We start from the raw sequence: 25,162 nt of genomic DNA, 5'->3' as shown, positions 1-25,162 counted from the left end.
GAGGCCCGTGTGCTGTGCGATGTCAGTGCACGTTAAAGAACCCCAGGTGGTCGAAATTTCCGGACCCCTTCACTACGGCGTCTCTCATAGCCTCAGTCGCTTTGGGACGTTAAACCCCAATAAACCAAACCAAACCAAACCGATAAGGGCCTGTATGTCGGGGAAGCAGTTTTTCACAAAGGCCCACACGGCGGGAATGGACCCAGAGTAACACAAGGGAGCCAGGGGAGTAGGTGACTTCAAGACGGCGACAGTCATGACGTCGTTTCTGATTGACTTGGAGAGGCCGACAGCCGCTGGCGGGCGACAAGACGGGCAGCGTCGGCGCGAGCGATGGCGTCCCGAGCGTAAGGACTCGCTGAGGCGGTGGCGGGCAGTACACTGTCGAAGGGCAGCAAAGGATCGCGGCCAAAAAGAAGGTAAAAAGGGGAGAAACCGGCTGTATTGTGACGCGTAGAATTGTAGGCGGATGTAACAAATGGGAGGCTAATATCCCAGTCGCGGTGATGGCCGGAGACGTACATGGAAATCATGTTGGTGGGGGTACGGTTCAGACGTTCAGTGAGGGCGTTCGTCTGTGGATGGTAGGCCGTGGCGAATTGATGACGGACGTAGCAGGAGCGGAGGAGTTCGGCGACCACTTTGGAAACAAAGCAGCGGCCGCGATCGGTGAACAGGTGACGGGGAGCACCGTGGTGGAGTATGACGTCGTGCAAGAGAAAGTCAGCGACATCAGTTGCGCAGCTGGTTGGGATCGCTCGAGTAATTGCGTAGCGCATGGAGTAGTCCGTCGCGACCGGGATCCATTTGTTTCCCATAGCAGACACCGGAAAAGGGCCGAGCAGGTCGAGGCCGACACGGGAAAACGGGTCTACGGGGATTGGAATCGGCTGAAGGTGTCCGGGAGGGAGAACCGAGGGCGTCCTCCGTCGTTGGCACAGCTCGCAAGCGGCCACATAACAGCGGACAGAACGGTATAGACCGGGCCAAAAGAAGCGGCGGCGCACGCTGTCGTAGGTGCGGGAGACTCCAAGATGACCGGCCGTGGGAACATCATGAAGCTGCTCAAGGACGCTGCTGCGCAGGTGTTGAGGGACCACGAGCAAGAGGTCAGTGCCGTCAGGCCGCATATTGCGCCGGTAGAGGACGTTCTCATAGAGCACAAACGGGGCGAGGGACGCATCACAGCGGTTGGCAGTGAGGCGGTCGATGAAGGAACGTAGCGAAGAATCCAAGCACTGTTATTGTGCAATGTTGTGGAAGGCCGAGATGGATAAGACGCAGGCGTCAACCTCGCATTCGTTGGAGGAGGGCGCATCGACAGGGTAACGGGACGAGCAATCCGCGTCCTGGTGCAAGCGGCCGTACTTGTGGACGACATAAAAAGTGTACTCTTGAAGGCGAAGAGTCCAGCGCCCCAGCCGGCCAGTAGGGTCTTTGAGCGATGAAAGCAAGCATAAGGCGTGGTGATCCGTCATAACAGAGAAAGGGTGCCCAAACAAGTAAGGGCGGAATTTTGCAACAGCCCAAACCAGGGCGAGGCATTCCCGCTCGGTGATAGAATAGTTGCGCTCTGACACAGAAAGGAGACGGCTGGCGTACGCAATAACGCGAAGCTTGTTGCGTTGCCGCTGAGCAAGTAGGGCACCAATGCCATGGCCGCTCGCATCGGTGCGAAGTTCCGTAGGGGCTGAAGGATCAACGTGCGCCAACACAGGCGGGGCAGTGAGGGCACTAATAAGAGCTCTGAAGGCGTCAGCTTGGGGGGGGGTCCCCAAGCGAACGGGATGTTCTTCTTGAGGAGCGTGGTAAGAGGTCGGGCTATTTCCGCGAAGTCCTTGATGAACTCGCGGAAATAGGAACATAGGCCGAGGAAGCTGCCCACATCACCGGAGGAGCGCGGAGTAGGAAATGAACGCACGGCGCGGACTTTGTCGGGGTCGGGTTGGATCCCAGCAGAATCGACCAAGTGGCCAAGGACCTTGAGCTGACGGCGGCCGAAGCTACATTTCTTCGAGTTCAGCTGAAGACCAGCGCGGCGGAAGATGGCAAGGATGGCTGAAAGGCGATGCAGGTGGCTTTGGAATGTGGACGAAAAAACAATCACGTCATCTAAGTAGCAGAGGCATGTCGTCCACTTAAAACCGCGCAGGAGGGAGTCCATCATGCGCTCGAAGGTCGCAGGGGCATTGCACAGGCCGAAAGGCATGACTTTAAATTGGTACAGGCCGTCCGGGGTGACAAAGGCGGTTTTCTCCCGATCCCGTTCATCGACAGCGATCTGCCAGTACCCTGAGCGAAGATCGATGGAGGAAAAGTAACCGGCGCCGTGCAAGCAGTCGAGAGCGTCGTCAATTTGGGGCAAAGGGTAGACGTCTTTCTTTGTGACGGCATTCAGATGGCGGTAATCGACGCAGAATCGCCAGGTTTGATCTTTCTTTTTAACAAGTACGACAGGGGACGCCCAAGGACTACTCGAAGGCTCGATGATGTTGCGGGCCAGCATCTTGTCCACCTCTGCCTGAATAACACGGCGCTCTGCGAGAGAGACCCTATAGGGCCGTCTGTGAATAGGGCGGGCCTCGCCGGTGTCAATGTGGTGGGCGACAACAGAGGTGTGACCCAAGGGACGGTCCCCAAAGTCAAAAATATCACTCTAGGAGGACAAGAGGGTGTGAAGAGCTGTAGAATCAGCAGAGGGCAGATCGGCCGCGATCATCCGGGAAATAGAATCCTCACGGGAGGGCTGCGATGTAGGGACATTGGAGACGGCAGTCGTTGGTTAAGAAGCCAGGACAGAAACTGTGCAATCGGTCAATGGGGACAGATCAGCAAGTAAAATGCCGGTCGGAAGTACCTGAGGGGACAGGCTGAAGTTGAGGACAGGGAGGCAGGTGCAGTTGTTGGTGATGTGGACAATGGTGTGGGGAAAGAGGACGTTACGATTCAGAATCACAGCGGTGATAGGGCAGGCGACGTAGTCTTCATCAGGGACGGGAGGAGAAGGCGACATAGGGATGTAGACAGCAGCTCGTGGCGGCAGACGAGCAAACTCGGTGGACTGAAGGCGAGGTAAGCTGGTGGAGTCGTCATTGCACAGGGGCAGATCCAATCGGAGAAGGCCTCAGGAACAGTCAATAAGAGCTGAGTGGGCGGTTAAAAAGTCAAGGCCAAGGATTATATCCTGAGGGCACCTGGTCAGGACGGTGAACAGAAGGGGTATATGACGTCCGGCAATGCTGACTCTCGCAGTGCACCTTCCAATCACGGCAGCGGGGCTGCCATCGGCGACGCGAACCGTGGACATGGCGGCAGGCGTTAAAACTTTTTTCAGACGGCGGCGCAAAGAAGAGCTCAGGACAGACGCTTGGGCGCCAGTATCAATGAGGGCAAGGACCGGGACACCATCCACGAGAACATTCAAGAGGTTACGTTGGGCAGCTGGGGTCAAGAGAGGATTTTCAGGCCAGGTCAATGATGCAGCGTCACCTCCGGGGGCTGCATCGGCTAGTTTTCCGAGATGTGGCGGGAGGTCGAAGGAGAAGGACTGCGGCGTGTGGTAGAAGAACGGTAGCGGCGGCCTAATGGGGAAGGTGAGCGGCTGGACCCACGAGCGTGCGGAGCGGGCTCGTCACGGAGCGGATCGGAACGTGGTGTGAACCGGCGCGGGCCGTAGTCGTTGCGGCGGTCGACGACGGAGTACGGGCGAGGTGGCGGTGGCCAACGGCTGCGGCAGTGACGGGAGATGTGTCCGACGCGAGAGCAGGTGAAACAGATCGGCCTGTCATCAGACGTACGCCATTCGGCAGGATTGCGATATCGGTACCGAGGCGAGAAGCTGCGGCTGTAAGTGGCAGCTGCGATCACTGGAGGGTCCGGGCTGGCATGAGCGTTGTCCACGACGCGAGGAGAAGGGACGGCCATGTTCGCAACCTCCTGGCGAACGACGGCTTGGATCAGTGCCAAGTGTTGTCCGGCAGTGCCAAGTGTTGTCCGGCAGTGCCAAGGAAGAAACAGCGGGCGTCATCGCTTCCAGTTCGCGGCGCACGATATGGGTTAAGTTAGCCGGGTCGGAAGGCTGCCGCAATGTTGGCAGATCTTCACAGGAGGAGCTAGCAGCAGTGTTCGGCAGCCGGTCAAAACGGTGAGAAATGCGCCGGTGTTTGGCTTGCTCGAAACGCCGGCACACCTCAAGAACAGAAGTGACCGTGGAAGCAGATAGATAGAAGCATAGAAGCAGATTAAAGGCATCGTCGGCAATGCCTTTCGGTATGTGGCCAACTCGATGTGCCTCGGATATGTCTTTATCAACTTTACGGCACAAGGCGAGGACGTCTTGTATGTAGGCTATGTATGGCTCGGAGGAAGTTTGGGCGCGTGACGCGAGTGCTTTCTTGGCGGAGAGTTGGCGGCCAATGGGTTTTCCGAAGAGGTCGTGGAGCTTCTGCTTACGGATGTCCCGTGAGGTCAAGTCATCTACGTGGGTTTCGAACCACACTCTCGCGGTGCCGGTCAGGTAAAATATCACGTTAGCGAGCATCAGCGTTGGATCCCACCTGTTGTGCGTGCTGACGCGTTCGTAAAGGGCCAGCCAATCGTCACATCAACGTCGTCTGTACCGCAGAACGTGCCCGGTTCGCGGTGGTGGGCGACGACGACCGCTGGCGGTGTTGACGGAGAGGGAGATGGCTCGGACTCGGTAGACATGTTGGCGAGATGGCGGCCTCGGCGGAGAGTCAGCTTGAGGTCGGGGATCGAATTTAGCAACCTCCACCAAATGATACGTGGCGGCTAGAAGCAGCAGTAGAAACAACAGAGGTAACCTGCTACGCAAGGGACCGACGGCTTGGAGTAGTTGGTTGGTTGGTTGGCCTCAAGTAGAATGGCACATACCCACTACGGGGGAGTGGCCAAGACGCAGGCAGTGAACTGTTGGAATGATTAGGAGTTTTAGAGGAAAAGGAGTATTAATAGAGTATAGGCTAACAATTTGGACGACGCAACGAAAGGGGTCCTGTTAGCTGGGAGATCGAAGATGGGACGACGGCTTCATGGGCAAATTTGAATGGATCATATGGAATGGTTCAATTTTGTATTGACTGAAGGACGGCCAGAAAAAAAATAAATAAAATTGAGAAAATTAAATTAAAAATAATAATAATAAATGAACTGTTTGATAATCAGAAAAATGCAACACATAGAAAAGTAAATAAATAAAATTAATATTAGCATGGGAGTCGCTGTGTTTCTAGAAGAAATTTTTGAACTGCACAGCGCGCACTCCTGTTGCTTCGTACAAGCGAAGTAGCGCCAAAGGAAAGAACAACCTCAGTGGTCACAGGCAGACCCAGCTGATGGAACAGAATTTCTAATAGGCGCCTCCTCAAAGAAGAGAATCGGCGGCAGAACAGCAGGTAGTGATCCACTGTCTCAGCCTCGGCACAAAATGGGCACAGGGGAGAAACCGCCAGTCCAGATCTGTGAAGGTAGAAATTTAGCAGAGGAACTCGGCATCGCAAACGCGTGAAAGAGAGCTCCAGTCTGCGCGAACTCCAGTCTTTGCTACTCCAAGGGTGCAGAAGGTGCTGATATTCGGGAGATGAAGTAAGCGCGGAGGCTGAAAATTCCTGAAATATTGTGTAACTGCGAAACCTCACCGCAGCTTTATATGCGCAGGTTGGCAGGACAGCAATTATTGGGCCACAGAGAGAGGCCCTTGCTAATGAATCAGCAACCTCATTTAACTGAATGCCCACATGACCCGGTACCTAAAGGAACCTCACCGAATTTAGATGGAGCGGGATCAGCTGCTTAAAGAGGCGTAATGCCCGAGACTCAGAGGGTGATGATAATGAAAAGCAAATAGATAGAGAGTCCGTCATAACCATGACTTGGGAAACGGCAGGATCTAATTTACGTAAGGCTAGAATGACAGCTAATAATTCGGCCAGATAAATTGGAGTGAAGTCAGGGAGACGGAGAGAAAAGGACCATCCAAATGCAGGTGAAAAAATGCCCACACCTGCCTTTTCACGATCCTGCGAGGCATCGGTAGCAATGAGAATATGAAAAGGAAAGGACCTTAGGTGGTCCTGTAACAAACCGTGAAGGAGAGGAAAGGGCTGGAGCTTGGCATTCGATGGGAAAATGTTATCAAATGCAATCTCGACTGAAGGTGAGATGTTATGCAGTGGATGGATATCTGTGAGCTTAATGTTTAAGGGATAGAGGAGAGACTGCACGAGACATATCTGCGGAGTATGCAAACGAGACCAGGTGGCATTTAAAAAGACTGCGGTTTGACTAAGAAATATTACATTGGATGTGTGGAGAGGAGAGTCGCACAAGTTTAAAAAGGTTTGGACTGTTAAAAGGCGAAATCTGGCTAATAAAGATGGAATTCGCGCCTCAAGGTGCAGGACAACATTAGCTACATACTTTGGAAGTCCCAAGCAGAGGCACAACGCCTCACGCTATAAGAGCACAAGCGGATGAAGTTTATAGGCAGGAGCTCCTGAGATTAAAACACATCCGAACTCCAAAATTGGGCGGACATACATTTTATAGATCAGAAGAAGTGTGTGCCTTCTCTTCCCTGACCTAGCGCTGCAAAGCCGACGCAGGATGCCAATGGCCCGAACTCCTTTTACAGAAACTTGCTCAATGTGAGCCCGCCAGGAAAGAGTAGAGTCATAAATCACTCCAAGATACTTTATTGTTTGAACCTGAGGAATTATATGATTTCTATAAGCAACGCAGATATGTACAGGATGAGAAACCGGCAAGACCAACAAGGCGCATTTGTTCACATTGAGGGACAGATGAATAATTCCTAACCATTTGTCTAGAATATTGAGGTAATCCTGCAAGATCTGATACAGAGAGTGAATATCTTTTGCAGAAGCAAAAAATGCGATGTCGTCAGCGTACACGTAAGTTTTCACATTATGGATGCATGGAGTGGAGCTTACAAAGATGTTAAAAAGAACAGGGGAAAGAACTGAGCCTGCGGTACACCTCTTGTCTGCCGAAATTTTCTTGAAGAAACACCATTTCGGCAGCAATAAAACTCTCTATTTTCCAGGAAAGCAAAGATCCAGGCTACGAAATAGTTTGGGAAATTAAGGACCTGTAATCTGTGTAACAGCATCGAGTACTCGACGCTGTCGTAGGCTTTACTGATATCCAGAGTGACAAGCGCGGCAAACTGTTTAGTGCTGCAAGCTAATTTAATACGACTCTCAAGGTCAGTATGAGCACACCAAATCGAACAGCCCGGCCTGAAACCAATTTTACAAGGATTCAAGATATCATTTGAAGAAATGAAATACATGATACGACGAAGCAGGACCCGTTCCACCAATTTCACTAAATTCGATGTTAATGAAATCGGGCGTATGTTGTCAGAAGTGAAACCCTCCCCTTGTTTTTTAAGTAGTGGAACTATTTCCGCAAGACGCCACTCATGGGGTATCCATGGACCTTTAAGGGAATGGTAAAGCAGAGCCAATAGATCTTCAGGAGATTCGGTAAACAAAATTTTAATCATAGATGTATTTACCTTATCGGGGCCAGGAGCCGCTGGTGATAGGCGCAGAACAATTTGCGAAAGCTCAGGCATAGTGACCTGAATGAAATCACTTGAGATGCTTGAGAATGTAGGTGGAGATTGAAGTGCAGATGTGAATAGACGTTCTAGGCCACCCGCAATTCCCTCTAAGGCCTTAGCGATGTCAGCAGGGGATTGAACGAGGGATTCAATATTGACAGCCGGTGGAATCACTTTTCTTCTCCTCATAAAATTAAACAAGGCCCGAGTAAATTTTCACAGGTTCTCTTTTCTTGCACGAGAGGTGCCCCGCCAGAGACGGTTTATCTAACTCGAAGACTGAAGCTTCTTTCTTTTCACCAGGGGTGTCCCGTCAGAGACTGCCTCTCGAAGAGCCGAGATGCAGGGATAAAGGCAAATACTTCAAGTTTATGTACATGTATTTACAATAGATACAAATTAGATACAACGGCAAAAAGACAAACAACCAAAAGGCGGAACTGGCTAATACTAGGGGAGGCCCCTACTCGGCATAGCCGAAGATGCATAGCATCTCACCTTAGCGCAGAACCCCGCTTCCGGCTCCGGGGCCCGGTTTTAAAGCCCTAAAGGCCCAGCCCACATTTCGCTAGCGCCCAATCATGTTACACTGCTCACATGATTGGTTTACCGAGAGCATGGCCAGCCCTCCACCTTCCGTAGGACAAAACGCCCTTTCCATTCCAAAATAAAAGTAAAAACAAACAGAAATAAACATTCGTGCCAGCACGTGCGCGAATCCGTAACGCGGGGCGGGGGGACAACCGTAGTTCCCGGCGCGTTCGCGAGCGGCCGCGTTCCAAGAAAGGAGACGCTTCGCTTTGAGCGCTCCCAGCCGCGTTCCGATGACCACGCGTACACTAGCGATCCCTTACAGCCCGTTTATTTCCTGACTGAGAAAGAAAATCATAATGACTTGTAATATACTCCTCCTTCGCGCGGGAGATAGTGCGCTTAAATGTTGCTGCGACATACTTATAATCCAACCAATTTTTTGGGCATTGATTTAGGAGGAGTTTCTTCCAGGCTGCTTTCCGCCGTCTATAGGCACGCGTGCACTCTGCATTCCACCAATTATTGGTGATTGCATCCTTGGATCCTGTGACAATGAATTGAGACTGTTGCCTTGCGCGTTCCAACACTGTGCATATATGTGTAGCTTTACATTCGGAATTTGTAGTGGTGTTTCGGTCCGAATCGATTGTGAGAGCTGATTTGAGAGTGTCTTTAAAGCGACTGTAATTTATGAAGGTGCGCTGTTGTCGTTCGGGAAGAGTTAAGTTACACGCAACCGTGAAACTAATCGGTAGATGATCACTGTTTGTCGCCCAGTCAACAGGCGCTCAAGACGTGACAGAGACTCCTGGGGAGGAAAAAGTTAAGTCTAACACAGCGGCATAGACCACGTACAAATGTAGGCATTCCTGAATTGTTGCAGACTATGTTGTTGTCGCAAACCCAATCAAATAGTCTAGAGCCGAAACAATCTGTTTTAAACCCCACGTCACGTGGTGCAAAATAAAATCCCCAACTAATAAAACCTGAGATCTGCTGCTAGACATCAATGCATCAAGGGGCCGAGTGTCATGCACACCTGAAGGGAAATATGCGTTAGCTACAGTAAAGGGCTGTTGACCTGGGATATTGAGATCAACCGCTAGTACTTCGCACTGACTGTCCGCATACTGAAAAGAAATCAAAGCCCTGTGACAAAACTAAGAAAATCAGCAACAACAACCCTCCCCCTCGTGAAGACCTGTCTAGCCGGAACGAACGGTAATGTTTAGGATGATAATTAATATCTGTAGTAAGCCATGTTTCCTGTAACGCAATTACATCCGGTTGAAGTTGATTGCATAGGCATATTAAATCTATTGAAGCTGAGGATATCGATCGGCAATTCCATTGGAGAACACTTAACGACCCTATTTTGGCGGGAGTGCTGCAGCGGCAACTGCCGCTTGGAGAATCCTGGTCTTAGGATTTTGATTTGCATGACTTTTTTTGGACTTGGACTGGTGACAAGATGGATCCGGGATACTCAAAAGAGACCCATTTCGTTTTTGGGTGCGGGTATCAAATTCCATCTCAACACATTCATCAGAGGATGCGTCCTTAACGCTGTTGGGGAGAGATTTTTCAGGAGTTCTTTGTCGCTCATGCTGACTTTGGCCCTGTGGAGCGCTATTGATGTCCACAGATGGTGGAGGAGCAGCCGAAACCATAGAGGACAAGAGCGGAGCGGCGTGCGCTTGTAGCAGATTAGTCATCTGGGTAGCTACTACCTGTGAAATGCACGTGGATACAGTTTCTATAATGCGTTCCATTGCATTCGCCACTGCTTTTTCAACCGCAGCGGTAATGGCTTGTGTCCAAGAGGCGTCCATTGCAGGTGGACATTTGGCAGCCGCACTAGAATAACATGAGGCTCTTTCATTGACTGCGGCAAAGGCCTCTCGTCGCGTGCATCGACGTTTATCTATTATCTCTAGAACTTGCACTTCTTGAGCTCGTGCAGGACAATCAGGACAGTTGGCAGAGTGGGCACCACCACACAGGCAACATCTTTCTTGCTGTTCAGGGCATTCTTCTCTAGCATGGCTTTCGCCATATGCACAGCACCGTGAGCCCGATTTGCAGGCTTTGGCGCTGTGGCCAAATCTCCAACAGTTCTGACACTGAAGGGGACGAGAGTTAAATGCGTCAACTAGGAACGCTAGTGGCCACACTTTTATCTCTGAAGGGCACACTACTCCTGCGAATGTGGCTATGACGGACTCTGTAGGTATTTTCACCCCCTCTACCATTCTGCAACGATGGACCGCAATGACGCCCGCAGACGAGAGGTTCTCCAGCGTTTCCGAAGGGCTCAATCGAGAGTCAACACATCGGACTAAACCCTTGGAACATGCTAGATGAGGCGGAATAAATGCGCTCACCGGGTGGTTGGCGAAGGAGGTACACTTCAAAAGGTCGGCGACACAATCCTTGTCCGGTGACCTGCACAATATGCCACCCTTGCCGAACTGCCGCACATCTGTGATTCGCATGTAGTGAGGCGATGTAGTCTGAAGGGCCACCTGCACTGCTTCCGAGTTCTTCAAACGAATCGCGCCTCCATCGGCAGGAACTAAAGCACAGGAATGCTGGTTACTCCACTGCGAAAAAAGACATCGATTGGGAGCTGGTCCTGTGGAAGAGTGGCCGACCAAGGCGAAAACCCTTGGCCGGGAGAAGAGGTAGATATTAAGCCGTCGTCCCGCGCCCAATCACCCTATAACAGGAGCAGGCACAGAAAACAAGAAGGAGAAATTCGGCAAGCTAGCACAACACCGCCAGGTACTCAGCCGCTACCCCGCAGCGGATAGGTTGTTGCTGGCGCTACAAAGGATGGCACATCTTCGATGGCGGTCAGCTCAATGGAGACAACCAAATTGACTTGAGCACACCTCGTTGACTTTCTTCTCCACACAAGCGCGCACCTCATCGTCGTCTTCGTTACAACCCACTTCGTCGTCCTCCCAGCGTCCGTAGCAATATGTAGAGAGGACCGATGGGGCCTTTTTCGCAGGGTTGGGTGCCTGATCATCCGGGGTCCGGGAGGAGAGTTCTCGGGCCAGCACATGAATGCGCTCATTACCGGGGATCGAGGCATGCCCAGGGACCCACGACAGAGTAACTGTTCGGCTGAGAGAGGCTACTGTGGCAAGAATACGATGTGTTGCCGGCGTCGCCACGCCCTTTACATAGAGGCGGTACGCGGCCTGGGAATCTGTGCAAATTTCGTTTTCGTTTTTGTCAATGGTGGAGTGGGCCAGAGCAAGTGCGATGGCGGCTCTTTCCGCTTCTGCAGGCGAATTAGTCCGCGTAGTGGCGGCGGCCCCCACTGTACTTATTTCATAGGTTGCGACTGCCGTGAAATATCCTGGTTTCGAATTTCCTGCCGCGTCGACATAAAGGATACCAGAGCGGTTGCTGTATGTTTTCGTGTAATAGCTTGCTCGTGCCTGCCACCTACCGTGATGAAGACTAGCGCTCATATTGCGTTGTAGGGGCTTCTGACATGTGATCCTGAGTGCGCAGAAAATCGTGTAAGGTGTAGGACTTGTTGGGGTGGGAATGGGTGGATTGAGACGTAGCTGTCGCAGTAGGCGTTGTCTTGTTTCTGTGCGACTCAGGCGGGCTAATTGGTTGGTGCGTTGAGCCTCTATTAATTCGATCACTTTAATGTGGGTACCAGTGGCGAGGAGGCGTTTCGTGCTAACCTTCCGTGGAAGACGTAGGGCGGAGGTGACTGCCGTGCGTGTTAGGATGTCTGCCTGTCGTGTTTGCCGCTGAGTGAGTATGTGGTATGGGAGGTGGTATATAATGCGGCTAATGATTAGTGCATTTGTCATATTGAGGGTCTCGCGTTCAGACAGCCCATGATTGCGTGCTGCCGCCCGCCACCCGCTAGATAAGTGCAGCGACCTGTTTGGTCGGTCTTTGCAAGAGCTGAAGGGTGGCGGTTGCATCGAGTGTGTTGCTACTGAGAAGGCACAGAATTTTCACCTGAGGCACAATGGGCACTGGCATCCCGTACATGTGCAGTTCAATCTGGGGGTCACTAGGGAGGGGCTTCAGCTGCAGGAGTGCCGATTTATTTGGAGAGCAACGGAGGCCTGTGTTTACTAAATGAGTGGTGGTGATGTCTGGCAGATTGCAGGATATCCTGGGCTGTTCCAAGGGATCCTCCCGTTGTCCAGAGGGTTATATCATCTGCGTATATGGCTGTGTGGAGCCCTGGGATAGCAGCAAGGGCTTTTGCCAGTGGCGCTAGGGCAATGTTAAAAAGTAAAGGTGACAGAACCGCCCCTTGTGGGGCACCCCGGTTAGGCAGGGGGAAAGGCTCGGAGGCAATATCCCCAAGGTGGAGTTCTGCTGTACGTCCCTGAAGCCAGACCCGAATATATTGCCATATGCGGATGCCGCATCCCGTGGTGGCTAATGTCGTCAGGATATGGTCATGGCTTATTGCGTCGAAAGCCTTATGAATATCAGGACCAGTATGGTTCGCGTACTGGCTGTACGGCACTTGGTGCAAAAGAGAGACTCATAAAGGGCAAGAAGTACGTCTTGCGCTGACATGTTTGGGCGGAAGCCGAATTGAACGTTGGCGAGAAAGCCTGTTTTCTCGAGAAACGGTTGCAGGCGATTGAGAATGACATGCTCGAAGAGCTTGCCGTCACAGCTCGTTAAGGAGGTGGGGCGCAAATTTTGAAGAGTGAGGGGTTTGCCCAGTTTGGGTATAAATCGCATGCTGGCATGGGTCCATGCTGATGGGAGGGTCCCAGCTTGCCAGTGGTTATTATAGAGCTCCGTGAGTTCCTGGAGGGAGACTTCGTCCAGATTGAGTAGTGCCGTGTACGTTATGCCATCCGGCCCCGGCGCCGTAGAGCGGCGAATACTGAATAGGGCTCGGCGGACTGGGTTAGGTGGCGGGAGATTGGGTGGATCTGCTGACTGAAGGGGTGTGCAAGGTTAGTGTGGTGTTTACTGTATATATAAAGACAAACAGGAATTTCTTACCACTTATGCGTGAGAACAACCCGTTCCTCTCGCTCGTAACGTCTCCCACGGCGGTGATAACCCCGCATAATACTTGCATAGACCTCGCCTTTGAGAACAAGGCACTTTTGCAGCAAGTAGCGCATATACTTATTTCTCCGACCATAAAGCTTTCTTCAGGATAATCAAGAACTTTTAGTGGAGTGTTTCTTGAAGACGAAATTTGTGTGAAAAATAACCAGTTGTCTTTAATTGTACATTCAAGTCGTGCTCTAAATTTTTGCCTCAGTTGATCGGAAAGCTGCAATAGCTGATGAGGTTCGCTCAAATTTCGCATTAGCAAGCAACGTATTCATCGGCAATTTTTATTCGAGAGCCATTATTCCTTGTGTAGTTTCTGTTGGCGTCTGAATGCAAGATTTTTTTATTTTCCTATTTTAAGTTCTCTGTTGTAATTTTATCGTACCAAGTAATAACAATAATTATAAATACTGAGATGGGCAACCAAAAGTTCAGCTGAGCTACTTAGTAAATTGTTTCTCTTTGTGGGATCCCATTTAAATCCCCAGTACATGATCGGGCACCTTTCGAAGCGTTTCAAGAAGGCACAACCTTTGAACCCCCATAAAATGCACGCCTTAAAAGCCTCGAAGAAAACTCACACAGTGTCACCCTCTTTGTTTATAAGGGTAATTAAACCATCGTTTTTAACCAGCTCGACTGCATCCTCATGATTTCCACGCTTCTCTGGAACGAGGCGATGTGCGCAGAATTGGATCGTGACTCTACCAGGAAAGCAGAGATTGAATTTTCAGGTCTACTTCAGGGCTTCTTCAGTTTAGTCTAGCCAGAGAAAAAGCACCTCTATTTTTAGGGGATTTTTAATTTTATTTATTTATTTTGTGGTGTTGATCAATTTATATTACTGAATATGTTGTCGCTTAAAGCCAATTGATTAGAAAAGCAGAAGAAAAAACAACCACATGCCGCCGGTGGGATCCGAACCCACGACCTGCGAATTACGCGTCCGGTGCTCTACCGCTCAGCTACGGCGACGGCTGTCAAACCTTCTGCTTTCGGGGGTATTTATGTTTAAAAATAACTTAACCTTGTGAGTGTTCACCAGCGCTACCCACGTTCTTAAGCGGCGGACGTACCACGTCCAAAGTTACCGCTGATGTGACGTAGAACGTCATCGAACGGCGAGGGTGGAAGCTGTGTGAGAACCCTCTTATGCTTCCTAAGGCATGAAGGCTGCCAGAACCGCGGCCCTCGTTTAGCAATTAAGCAGTCGAGGAAAGGGGAATGCGGGGCTCGTTATAAATATGAGAGAAGCCAACCGCCACAGAAAGCAAGGGGCACAGGGGATTTTTAATTTTATTTATTTATTTTGTGGTGTTGATCAATTTATATTACTGAATATGTTGTCGCTTAAAGCCAATCGATTAGAAAAGCAGAAGAAAAAACAACCACATGCCGGCGGTGGGATCCGAACGTTGCTTTTATTTATTTATTTATTTATTTATTATTTATTGATACTGCGATCTTTTACAAGACCTTCGCAGGGTGGGCACACAATACATAAATTCTGGAAACAACAAAAACGACCTCAGGAACAAGCAAACAATACAAGAACAATTGATCAACAATTTAAGATCAAGAACACAATTTCAAAAAGTCCAAACGAAACAAAGAAATGTAGCGGTACGACATCATAAAAAAGTTAAAGGTGGCTTTCAAACCTTTTTAGTGAAGTTTGGGTTACTGCATCATTAGTTAGATTATTCCAGTCTGTAATCGTTCTGGGGAAAAAGGAGTACTTAAATGTGTTAATTCGTGCGTTTAATGGTGTTACTGTAAAATCATGGCGTTGTCTTGTGCTGTACCCTGAGGAGAACGATATAATATTGGATGTGTCAATATTATACTGACCTTTGATTAACTGAAATAAAAATTTTAGACGACAGATGCGATTTCGCATATCTTAGACACGTATTTTTTTTTTCTCAGTGCGGGACCCTTGCAAAGGGTGCAGCTACGGCGCGGACAACCAGCTCAGACAGTATTAGGCTAGAATTGTCCTGAATAATGCGCCGCTCATTCTGCGAGGCCTCGCGGTAACTTTCATTTCATTTATTTACTCTCAGGACCGATCGGCGTTCCAGAGAGGATTCAGTGAGTAACAAAAATACATGTTTCTTAGGTAGATTAATTAAGGTGATTGTACACAGCATATATGAGGGCATCGGGCGTAGTGATGGACACAACATAGGCGGGAAGGTGGCTCCGGTTCGAGGTGGTCTTTACAGTGGGAATAAAGATGAGTCCCGCAGTTTGTAACGCCAACATTGCGGTGGTGTATGCGGGACGACAAATGCGAAGTTATAAAGAAAGCGATTCTTTTAGTATATATTGGTGAAATATATTATCTGAGACAAAAACGAGAAATAATTCGGCGTAAGGAAAAAGAACAAACATTCAATGTGTTCTTCAAAAGAGTTTCGCTGGCTCTACGTGAGTAATGGAAAGCATAAAACGAGCAGAGTTACTGTGTATTAATTCGAAGGCTTTTATGAGTGATTTGGCGTCTAGATCTAAGGCAGAACAGGATCACTCTAGTTTCGGACAAACAAAAAACTTATATAGAAGTACCTTTAGAGACACTGGAGCGACGGAAAATTACGGCGAAGAAAACCAAGTGTTTGGTTGAGTTCGCTCATGGGCGCTGCACACGGATCCAGTTGTGGTCTGCGGCTAGGGCTAAGCACAAGTTATGCTACAACGCAACCCACACAAGAGAGATGCTACAAGAGAGCCGTCCGCCGGAGAGCAGTTCAATGTCTGTGCCTGGAACAGACCCCATAAGAGAATGGCGGTCACGAGTGAGAAGTGAGTGGGGGGATCAAGGCTGCGAGTACTGCGAGGTAGGCAGTTTGCAGTCCGTTAAATGAAACGGCGGCTTCACGATCACTGATGACTAGCGTAAAGCTCTCAGCGTTCTGACAGAGCCCGCGGAACAGTTCATTGTACGAAGGAGTTAGGGTTTGACGGAACGTGGTCGCGTAGGACGAACTCATGGCGACTTGAGTGAAGATCTTGACTGAAGAATACAGACCGTGTAATGCAATTAGTAGGAACTCCAGGAGTAGGGTTCTGAAATGTGCGGCTAAGGTGGCTAATAAGCTTGGAAGCATCGTGGACAGGCATTGGGAACCAAGGCGAGGAAAATTCTCCAGTGAAGCCTTTTCCGAACGTTGCATACTTATTTTGCAGCACAGTAGCCCAGCTGCGCCCTGTGAGCTAAGCGAGTGCCCATACGGGGAAGCAGAAGGTGATTAGACAAGTGTTCTCTTGGCTAATAGGCGCTGAATGAGCCAAAAGCTCTCAATAGCGCCGTTAGACCATGCCCTTTATTAAAAGTTGATAGGCGGTCATATGGATCTGCCGTGCGCCTAGAAAATTGAGAATGTTCGACAGAGCCGATTGAAATAGGCGGTCTGATCAATTATAACAGCTGGATAGCCGAAACGAGACATCCAGCCGCAGTCATGAAAGTGGCAGCTACAGTTTTCGTCTTAGAGTGAGGAGTCGGCCATGGTTTGCGCCAAGGTGTGAACTGATCTATGCGCAGGACCAGGTAGCATGTCCCATGTAATCAGGAGAGAGAAACAGCACGGTCAGTGGATGTAAGATAACTCATGTAGAATGGAAAAAATGAGCAGTCAGCCATTATTGTATGTCCGCAAACTTTGGCTCGCACATTTTACGACGTGTCCTTGTTCAGCGACAAGCGTTGGTATTCATGCTTGGCTAAATGAAGCGAGTGGTGTTAAGCTTATGCGTCACATAAATACCACTGTGGCTCATGGAGTGCAGTTGGTCAAAAACTGCGCAACGGGAAGCCAAAATTGCCAACCGGCGCTGGCCACCAGAATAAATCGCGAACGTTATCAACGCGGGGAAAAACGAAAGTGGGGCATCAGCGAAGGTGACAAACGTAGATGAGGAACGAAGCTGGTGCAGGTCGGAGTGCCGCACTGGACGGCCGCTATGTCAGATCAGTTGAGTTGTATTCACGCCGTTGGTTTGTCCATTGATGGTTTGGGTGTCAGAGCACTGAAGTGTGAGAGTAAATCAGCGGAAGCGTTTTCCGGCTCGTTCACGTGACGGAGATCCGCTCTAACTTCCGATATAAGGTTGAATTCCCCGATGTCACTGCACTGGAGGGCTGCAATTCAGGTGGAAGCCTAACGTCAAGAGCTTATGGTCTTTGACGGCGTGAAAGTCCAGTTCTTCTAGGAACGCACCAAATCGCGGCTGAATTTTGAGTCTTTACCATCAGATGGCTTTAGCTTCAGTGTTAAAAAAAAAAACAGCGCTACCATCGAAAGGCGTGCTGCCTTTGACCAGCGCCAACTGCAATGCTCAGTGGGTCGGTCATGCGAAGAAGCCCGACGTCGTAAACTGGCTTATATGAGCGGTGGCGTTCGGGCGCGCCTTCTTTGCAACTGCCAATGCAGTTGTAGCACCTTCAGTCTACTGAACAGACACTGACGGCTGTTGCTATCAGATGGATGGTCAGGGGCCAGGGGATCTGGGTCCACTTTGGTAGAAAGCCGAACTGAAGGCTGAGAGGGCCGAAGATTTCCCAGAAATTTAGAGTAATTTAGGAGGTCGGATGCCTTGAATCGCCTTGACCTTGCTGTCGGCAGCCTTGAAGCCTTTTTGTTAAAAAGGCAGCCTAGAAAGTCGACTGCACAGATGACGATGACGCACTTGTTCAGATTCACCGCGCGGCTGCAATCATCTAGTGAGTCTCTGAGGAGCGCTCACAAGTGATGTTCGTGCTCGGTTAATGATCTAACGACGAGCAGGTATTCGAAGTAGGTGTACAAGAAGTCAAGGCTGTGTGTGACAACGTTCAGAGTTCCCTGAAGTCTGTGCTGTGTTGCGTAGTGCAACAGGCTTTCCGCACAAAGAAGCCAAAGGTGGTGGAAATGGCCGTCTATGGAATGTCAGCCCGCTCCACACGAATCTGATGACCAGCTATCCCTAACCCAATCATTCGCTGCCGTGTGCAGCGGCAACGCCCAATTGCTCGATGAAAGCTGCATGATCCTGAGTTCAAGCATGCGTTCGAGCAAAGGCACCCGTTAAAAATTGGAGGCACATTGTCTCGAAGCGTTCAAACGATGAGGTCGCCTAGTTCGTCCAGCCGCCACGGGTTGACTCCTCGTTAAATACAAGATTTTCGTGTAATAATAAAACTTGCAGCGCAGATAAGAAATTTCGTCTTGATGACAAACCTGTAATTACCGCCTGGCGTCCTCCTCTTGTTTTTGTAGTGAGAGCTACATTTCGGCAGCCGCTTCGCGAGGTCAGCGAGGCTGCGCGCTGAGCCGTGGCACCACGGGAAAGGCGTCGCGCCGAACGGGCGAAGGGATTGCATGGTAAAATTGAAAATTGTTTTTTGAGGAAAGGGAAGCCGCAGTAACTGTCTCACATATCTCTACGGGCACCCGACCCGCGCCATAGAGGAAGGAATATACAGTGGGATAAAAAAAATGGTTTTCATTTATGAGGGTTTAACGTCCCAAAGCGACTCGGCCTATGAGGGACGCCTTTGAAAAGGGCTCCGGAAATTTTGACCATCTGGGGTTCTTTAACATGGACTCTCATCGGACAGTACATGGGATTCTAGATTTTAGCCTGCATCGAGCTTCTAGCCGCCCGCCTCGTCAGTTGTGCGTATGCGCGGAGTGTCGTCAGAGATGCGGCGGGTATGTATATCACAACTATATGGAGCCTGTGGTAGAAATGGACAGCTCGTAGGAAGCTAGGGCTCGTCGTAGGAATGAAGGCAAGAGGAGGAGACGAGCCGAGGAGACCAAGGAAAAGCGCGCTAAGCGTCTCGATCAGTGACCTAAGGACGACGCGGCTTTGCGGGCTCGCTTAGCCGAAGACAGTACATCCACGTCGACACACGACAATGAATGGAGTTCTGCGTCTCCGAAAGAATCTAGACTGCCGATACTCTGCCAGGTTTCAGCAGCTAAACCACAGCTATTTTGAATCGTGAAGCTTCAGTGCGAAGGTGGGAGCCAAGCTTCGCGTATGTTGTGAAAAGGAATGGCGAGTTCTGCGCATGCGCGAAACCGAGTGACGTCACGCGCGGCGCACTTGGCCGCAGCTGTCAGCGTCGCTGCATAACTACTTAAAAAGAAACTGCGCAGAGGCTGTGAATCGAACCAATGCCTTTGGCATTTGAAGCGGAGACGCTACTACTCCGCCACAAATGCTCAAGGTTTCGGCATGAATAAAGGCGCATCTAGTGAATGCATGGGTTCCATAAAGAAAACAAAGGAATGAAAAATTTAAATAAGAAAAAATTTAAAAAAGAATTCAGAAAAGAAACGGAAATGAAAAAAAATACTTCATGATAACACCCCACATTGTGCCTGATGTCGACAAAGGCTTACGGCAACCAAAAATAAAATACTAGTTGGGCTTCTATATCTGTTCCAAAAATATCTTCATCCTCTCACAAAGCACTGCATAATAGCACACACAAGTACCCGACCTTTTTGAGAAACCCCATACCAGGATTCATTGCGGGTGCGCCATGCCATTAGCTCAGCAATTCCATTAAATGGTGCAAGCAGTGCAGCAGGCTGCAGAAATGCTGCAACCACAAAGGTGTCCCTGGGCTTGGCGTGTGGTTTGGTGAGTAAGAATTATTGCATTCTACGCTCAAGGTTTGACAGAAGTTTAACAGGTTAAGAAAAACACGCTTTTTTCTTCCCATGCATTTACAACCTTCTTGACAGGTCAGGGGACGTGCGCTGCTTTCTTTGGTGGACATAAAAAGTTGTTGTTGAAAATCAAAGTTGATGGGAATTATTCTCAGGAGGCAGCGTTCGCAACGCCCGATGGACTTAATGACTATAGGTTTATGCCTTCCTATAGGTTTATAGGTCCTTACTATAGGTTTATGTACGGCTCCTACGACGTTTTAAACAATGATGGAAGCTATTTCATCAGGCCGGAGTGAAAAACGTGCGTCAACTACCTGAACGACGTTGTGTTTCCGCTTACTTTCGAGGAACACCTCCAACGCCTCTTCTCGCGTTACAGGCTTTAACATCTGCCGGTCACGTGAAATTCCCAAATATGCCAATTCGATTATGAGAGCTCTTACTTCTGAGCCATGTCGCCAGCAATTGTAGCTTCCGGCCAAATCCTGCTAAAACCGCCGCTGTCGCCACTTTTCCTGCTCTATTTAAGATGCAAACAGCCCGGCGTTTTTTGCGCATCTGCTCTTGATACCGGCGGTTCACCATAACTTTTTCTGCCTTGCTGCACTGTTGACGCGCACGATTAGGTAACCTTCGCGTAGACAGAAAATCAGCAGGCATTTGACGGCTTATGGCGCTGCTTGAAATCCACCGCTGTCCTTCCTCATTTCGGTTTGCTCGTGCCGAGACTGGTCGACAGAGATGAAAGCAGTGAGAGGCTCGGTGCTCTACTCGTCCAGTGGCAGGACGGCGCAGAGCTCGTCATAGCATACGCTAGCCGTACTCAATCTCCTGCTGAATCTAAATACTGCACTACCGAAAACGCAAGAATCGCTGTTGTTTGGGCAGGTATAAAACTTCAACCTTACCTGTATGGCCAGCACTTGGAAGTGTTGAGTGACTGCCACTTGCTATGCTACTGTACCAACTTGCGGGATCCCTCTGGTTTCCTTGCAAGTTGGAGCTTATGGAGCTTGATATCACCATCGTGCACAGATCAGACCGCCAGCAAAATGATGCCGACTGCTTTTCGAGGTCTCTAGTCATGAGGACATGCCTCTGATTGCAGTCGTAGAGGCAGCAACTCTTTCAGAGCAGCAACAGCAATTCCTGGCGCTGAAAACTGTCGTCGATTCCTAACCGCCACACAGGCACACCACACTTGCTTGGCTCAGCTAGAGACATCGGTTTTCCAGATTCTTACCTCCCTCCAAGCACAATCAAAGCAATTGGAATCCTTCACATCTATGCTCCAATCCGTCCATGAGTCACTGCCCCGGGCAAAAAAGAAGGAACGCGTACCATCGCGAGCCTCTACCTCTCCACTATGATACTGGCGTTTGGCGAGGACCTCGAGATTGTGCAGTGGAACTGACGAAATCTTTGCCACATTAAGACCCCCTCCACCAGTGTCTACTCACCCGCCCCTCCCTGCCTCATTTTTCTCCTTCTCCAGGAGACCCGGACGGCCCGCACTGTCCCAGGCTACCGCGCCTACCATGCCACTACGGCCACACCACTTGCGTCTATTTATGTACGCGGTGACGTGCTCGTAGAGCAAATTGACATCCCCTCCGCCCTCCATAAATATTTAGTTAGTGTGATTTATTACCACCCTTCTTTACGCATCTCACTCGTCCTCTTTTTTCTATTTACAACCCCCCTGTCAATTCCTTTTTATTCTCTGCTCAGGGCAAATTCCTTCACTCTTTTCCTTCTACCTCCCATCTCCTCTTTGATGGTGACTTCAATGCCCCTCACACTCTCTGGGGCTACCCACAAACCCTCAAACCCGGCCGCCTCCTCCATTGTCTGGCCCAGGAACGCCACTTCACCCTTCTTAATACTACTGGCTCCCCTACTCGAGCGGGCACTGCCTCACAACGCCCCACGACACCCACCTCACTTTCTCTCGGGGTTCACTTTCCTTTCACAGGCAGGTGACAGCCGAAACTCTTCTAAGTGACCACTTTCTCATCCATATCACCGCCTCTCTTTCCCACATCCCTCGCTGTCATCCGGTTATTCACACTGAATGGCATGCTTTTCACACTAATCTCGCCTCCGACTCCTTTCAATCCTACGACGACTGGACGTCGCGCATTTCTGCAGCGCTCACGTCCAGTAGCCGTCGTGTTCGCTCTCGTCACCCAATCCAAGACCCAGATCCTCACCTTCTTTGTTTATGGCGTCGCCGTAAACGTCTTCAACGCTCCTTTCGCTCCCAACCCCACAATGCCCAACTTTCCTCCCGGATCACTGCTCTGCGGGCCGAGATCGTCGCCAACTGCGCCTCCCTCGAGCATTCTCGTTGGAGTGCACTTTGTGATGGCCTTGACTCTGCATTGCAGTCGCCTTGCGCATGGTCTCTCTTTAAATCCCTCCTTGGCAATAAGCCTGCCCTTGCTCCCACTCTAGCTAAAGCCCTCACTCAGGGGACTCCCTCCGAATTTTTTGATCAGCTCGCCTCTCTCTACCTCCCGCCCCCTCTTGCACCCTCCTACCCGGTGCACTCAGGTGGGCCTAACCCCGATCTGGACCACCCCTTCACTCTCCGGGAGCTCGAATCTGCTCTGGCTGCTTATGCTACACGCTTGGCTCTCGGTGAGGGTGCCATTACATACACCACACTTCGTAACCTTCCTGACTGCGCCAAAGAATTCCTTCCTCAAACCTACAATGAGGCCTGGGAGAGCGGCTGCTTGCCGAGCTCTTGGACATTGTCCCTTATTTCTACGATTCGAAAGCCGGGCAAACCTCCCTCTCTCTCTAACCTCCACCCAATCTCCCTGACGTCGTGCGTTGGTAAGACCCTTGAGCGAATGGCTTTGACTCGCATCTCTAATTTTCTTGAGACACGAGAGTTCTTCTCCCATTCTCTCATTGGCTTCCGACGCCGCGTCTGTGCACAGGACATGTTTCTGATTCTCCAGCAAACGTTCCTGTTCCCTATACCCATTTAAACTTACGCGCTTGTGACCGTCGACGTTCGCGAGGCCTTTGACGGTGTTTGCCACGATCACACCCTTACTCTACTCGCCTCTTTGGATTGTCCCGCATTTACTCTATATCCGCTCATTTCTGTCTAAACGTGTGGCTCGGTTTCGAGTAGACACCCAGTTGTCTAACCCACACCACCTCACCCGTGGCACTCCTAAAGGTGATGTTCTCTCTTCTACCCTTTTCAATTTCGCTATGGCCCCTCTCGGCTCCCAGCTTGCTGAAATTCCCGACCTGAATCATATATTTTACGCCGATGAAATCACTCTCTGGTGTTCATCTGGCTCTCCCGGTCACGTACAGTACACCCTGCAACGTGGCCTAGATCTCATCGCCTCCTTTCTCACCACCGCTGGCCTCTCTCCTGCCCCTGAGAAATCCGAGCTTCTTCTCAACCATTCCTCCTACCAACGCTCACACAACCACTTCGTCTCTCTCCACCTTTCTGGCCCTCCCATTCCTGTCGTCACACAGTGCAAAGTTCTTGGCTTCCCTTTGCATGCGGCCAAGAATATGCAAGCCCTCCACCGCGCTGTCACCACCTGCCACTCGGTAACTCACCTCCTGCGGCGCGTGGTCACTCGACGCTCAGGTCTCCACGAGGCTCACGTGTGTCGAGTTGCCCACGCACTGGCCCTCAACAAGGTCTTGTACTTTGCACCCTACGCTTCGTTCACTCAGACTCAACTTAACGATCTCGAGACTGCCCTTGTGGCCCTCTACAAGGCAGCTCTCAACCACCCTATCACTACCTCTACGACTAAGCACTTTGCCACAGGCCTCTTCCATCCTCTTCGTCGTCTTCTCAGACTCCATCGTGGCTCGCAGCTTTCCCGGCTTTCCCTTACCAGTCAGGGTCAGTGGTTATTGACTCAAGCGGCTATCTCGCCCATTACAAACTCCCCGTTTACCTCTCCTATTGCCAACCCCGCTCCCAAACTTCGTATACTTCCCCTCCCGACCAACATGTCCCCCGTCCTGCACGCCAGCCGTCGTCATGCGGCCGCGCAGCACCATGCCCCTCTCTTTGATATCAAGGGTGTAGCCTACACGGATGCCTCCTTCGTGGCGCCTCGAGGTTCCTGCGGCTACACCCTGTACGATCCACCCGTCCCTGCTCCTGAAACCCACACCAGCGGACCGTATCTACACTCTCCAGACGCATTGTCCCCCGAGGTCCTCGCCATTTCGCATGTCCTCCATTCATTTGCCCTCGTTCCCTCTACACAGTGTATTCAGACTCACAAGCCGCTATACACCGCATACAGAAACGCACCCTGACCCCTTCTTTCCACCCGCCGCGGTGGCTCAGTGGTTACGGCACTCGGCTGCTGACCCGAAAGTCGCGGGTTCGATCCCGGCCACGGTGGTTGAATTTCGATCACGGCGAAATTCTAGAGGCCCGTGTACTGTGCGATGTCAGTGCACGTTAAAGAACCTCAGGTAGTCGAAATTTCCCGAGCCCTTCACTACGGCGGCTCTCATAGCCACAGTTGCTTTGGGACGTTATACCCCAATAAACCAAACCAAACCAAAACCTTCTCTCCAGCAGGAGGTCGAACTGGCGGTCTCCTCACTGCAGTCTTCAATCGTTTTTCTCCGCTGGGTCCCAGGGCATTCAGGGATTGACGGCAATGAGCTGGCCCATCAGCTCGCCCGCGACACACTTTTCTGGGCACCGCTGATCCCCTGGCCCAAGCCCTCAGAGGACGTTGGGAGACTCACCCTTCGCCGCACCATGAAAGAGGACTACCTTGAGCTCCGCCTCGACAAACGCCTTTACCCTCCCCCTCATCCATCACTAATGGTGCAGGAGTCTCACTTTCTTCGGCACATCCAACTGAATGCAGTTATCACCCCGTCCCGCCTCTTTCTGTATCGCTATCGGTCGGACCCTTCCTGTCCCAACTGCCCCTGTATTTATGCGGACCTGGGCCAATGCCGCTTCTATTTCCCGGCTGCTCAGCAGTCCGGTTCCTTCAACCCAACCTCTCTATCCATCACCACCTGGCTCGACTGGCTTGGTGCTGAAGGGGAAGAACAGCGGCTTCTGATCGCCCAGGTGGTCGAGATGCTCGGCCTGTAAATTATGGTCGAATAAAAGTCTTTTACTACTACTACTAAAAGCGTGCCATAGATGTTCTCCAGCGATTCGCATGAACGCAGGCTTTATGTATGCGCCACGACGTGCTGTACAAAGCTAATTTTGCTCTAACAGGAAAAGACTGCCTCA

General features: G+C 50.6%; 1 protein-coding gene and 1 pseudogene across 1 annotated transcript in view; one reads left to right on the top strand and one right to left on the bottom strand.

The window, feature by feature from the left end:
• The window catches only part of LOC149361470 (uncharacterized), a 441,205-nt gene that overhangs the window by 125,610 nt on the left and 290,433 nt on the right, over window positions 1–25,162 (bottom strand). The gene's annotated exons all lie outside the window — the stretch shown is intronic.
• LOC149361473 (uncharacterized) lies at window positions 1,056–25,015 on the top strand (annotated as a pseudogene).

The sequence above is a fragment of the Amblyomma mixtum genome, chromosome 2, assembly GCF_055824585.1.
Source record: "Amblyomma mixtum isolate Tamu chromosome 2, ASM5582458v1, whole genome shotgun sequence".
Classification (NCBI taxonomy): Eukaryota; Metazoa; Arthropoda; class Arachnida; order Ixodida; family Ixodidae; genus Amblyomma; species Amblyomma mixtum.
This window is presented reverse-complemented; position numbering and strand designations above follow the sequence as displayed.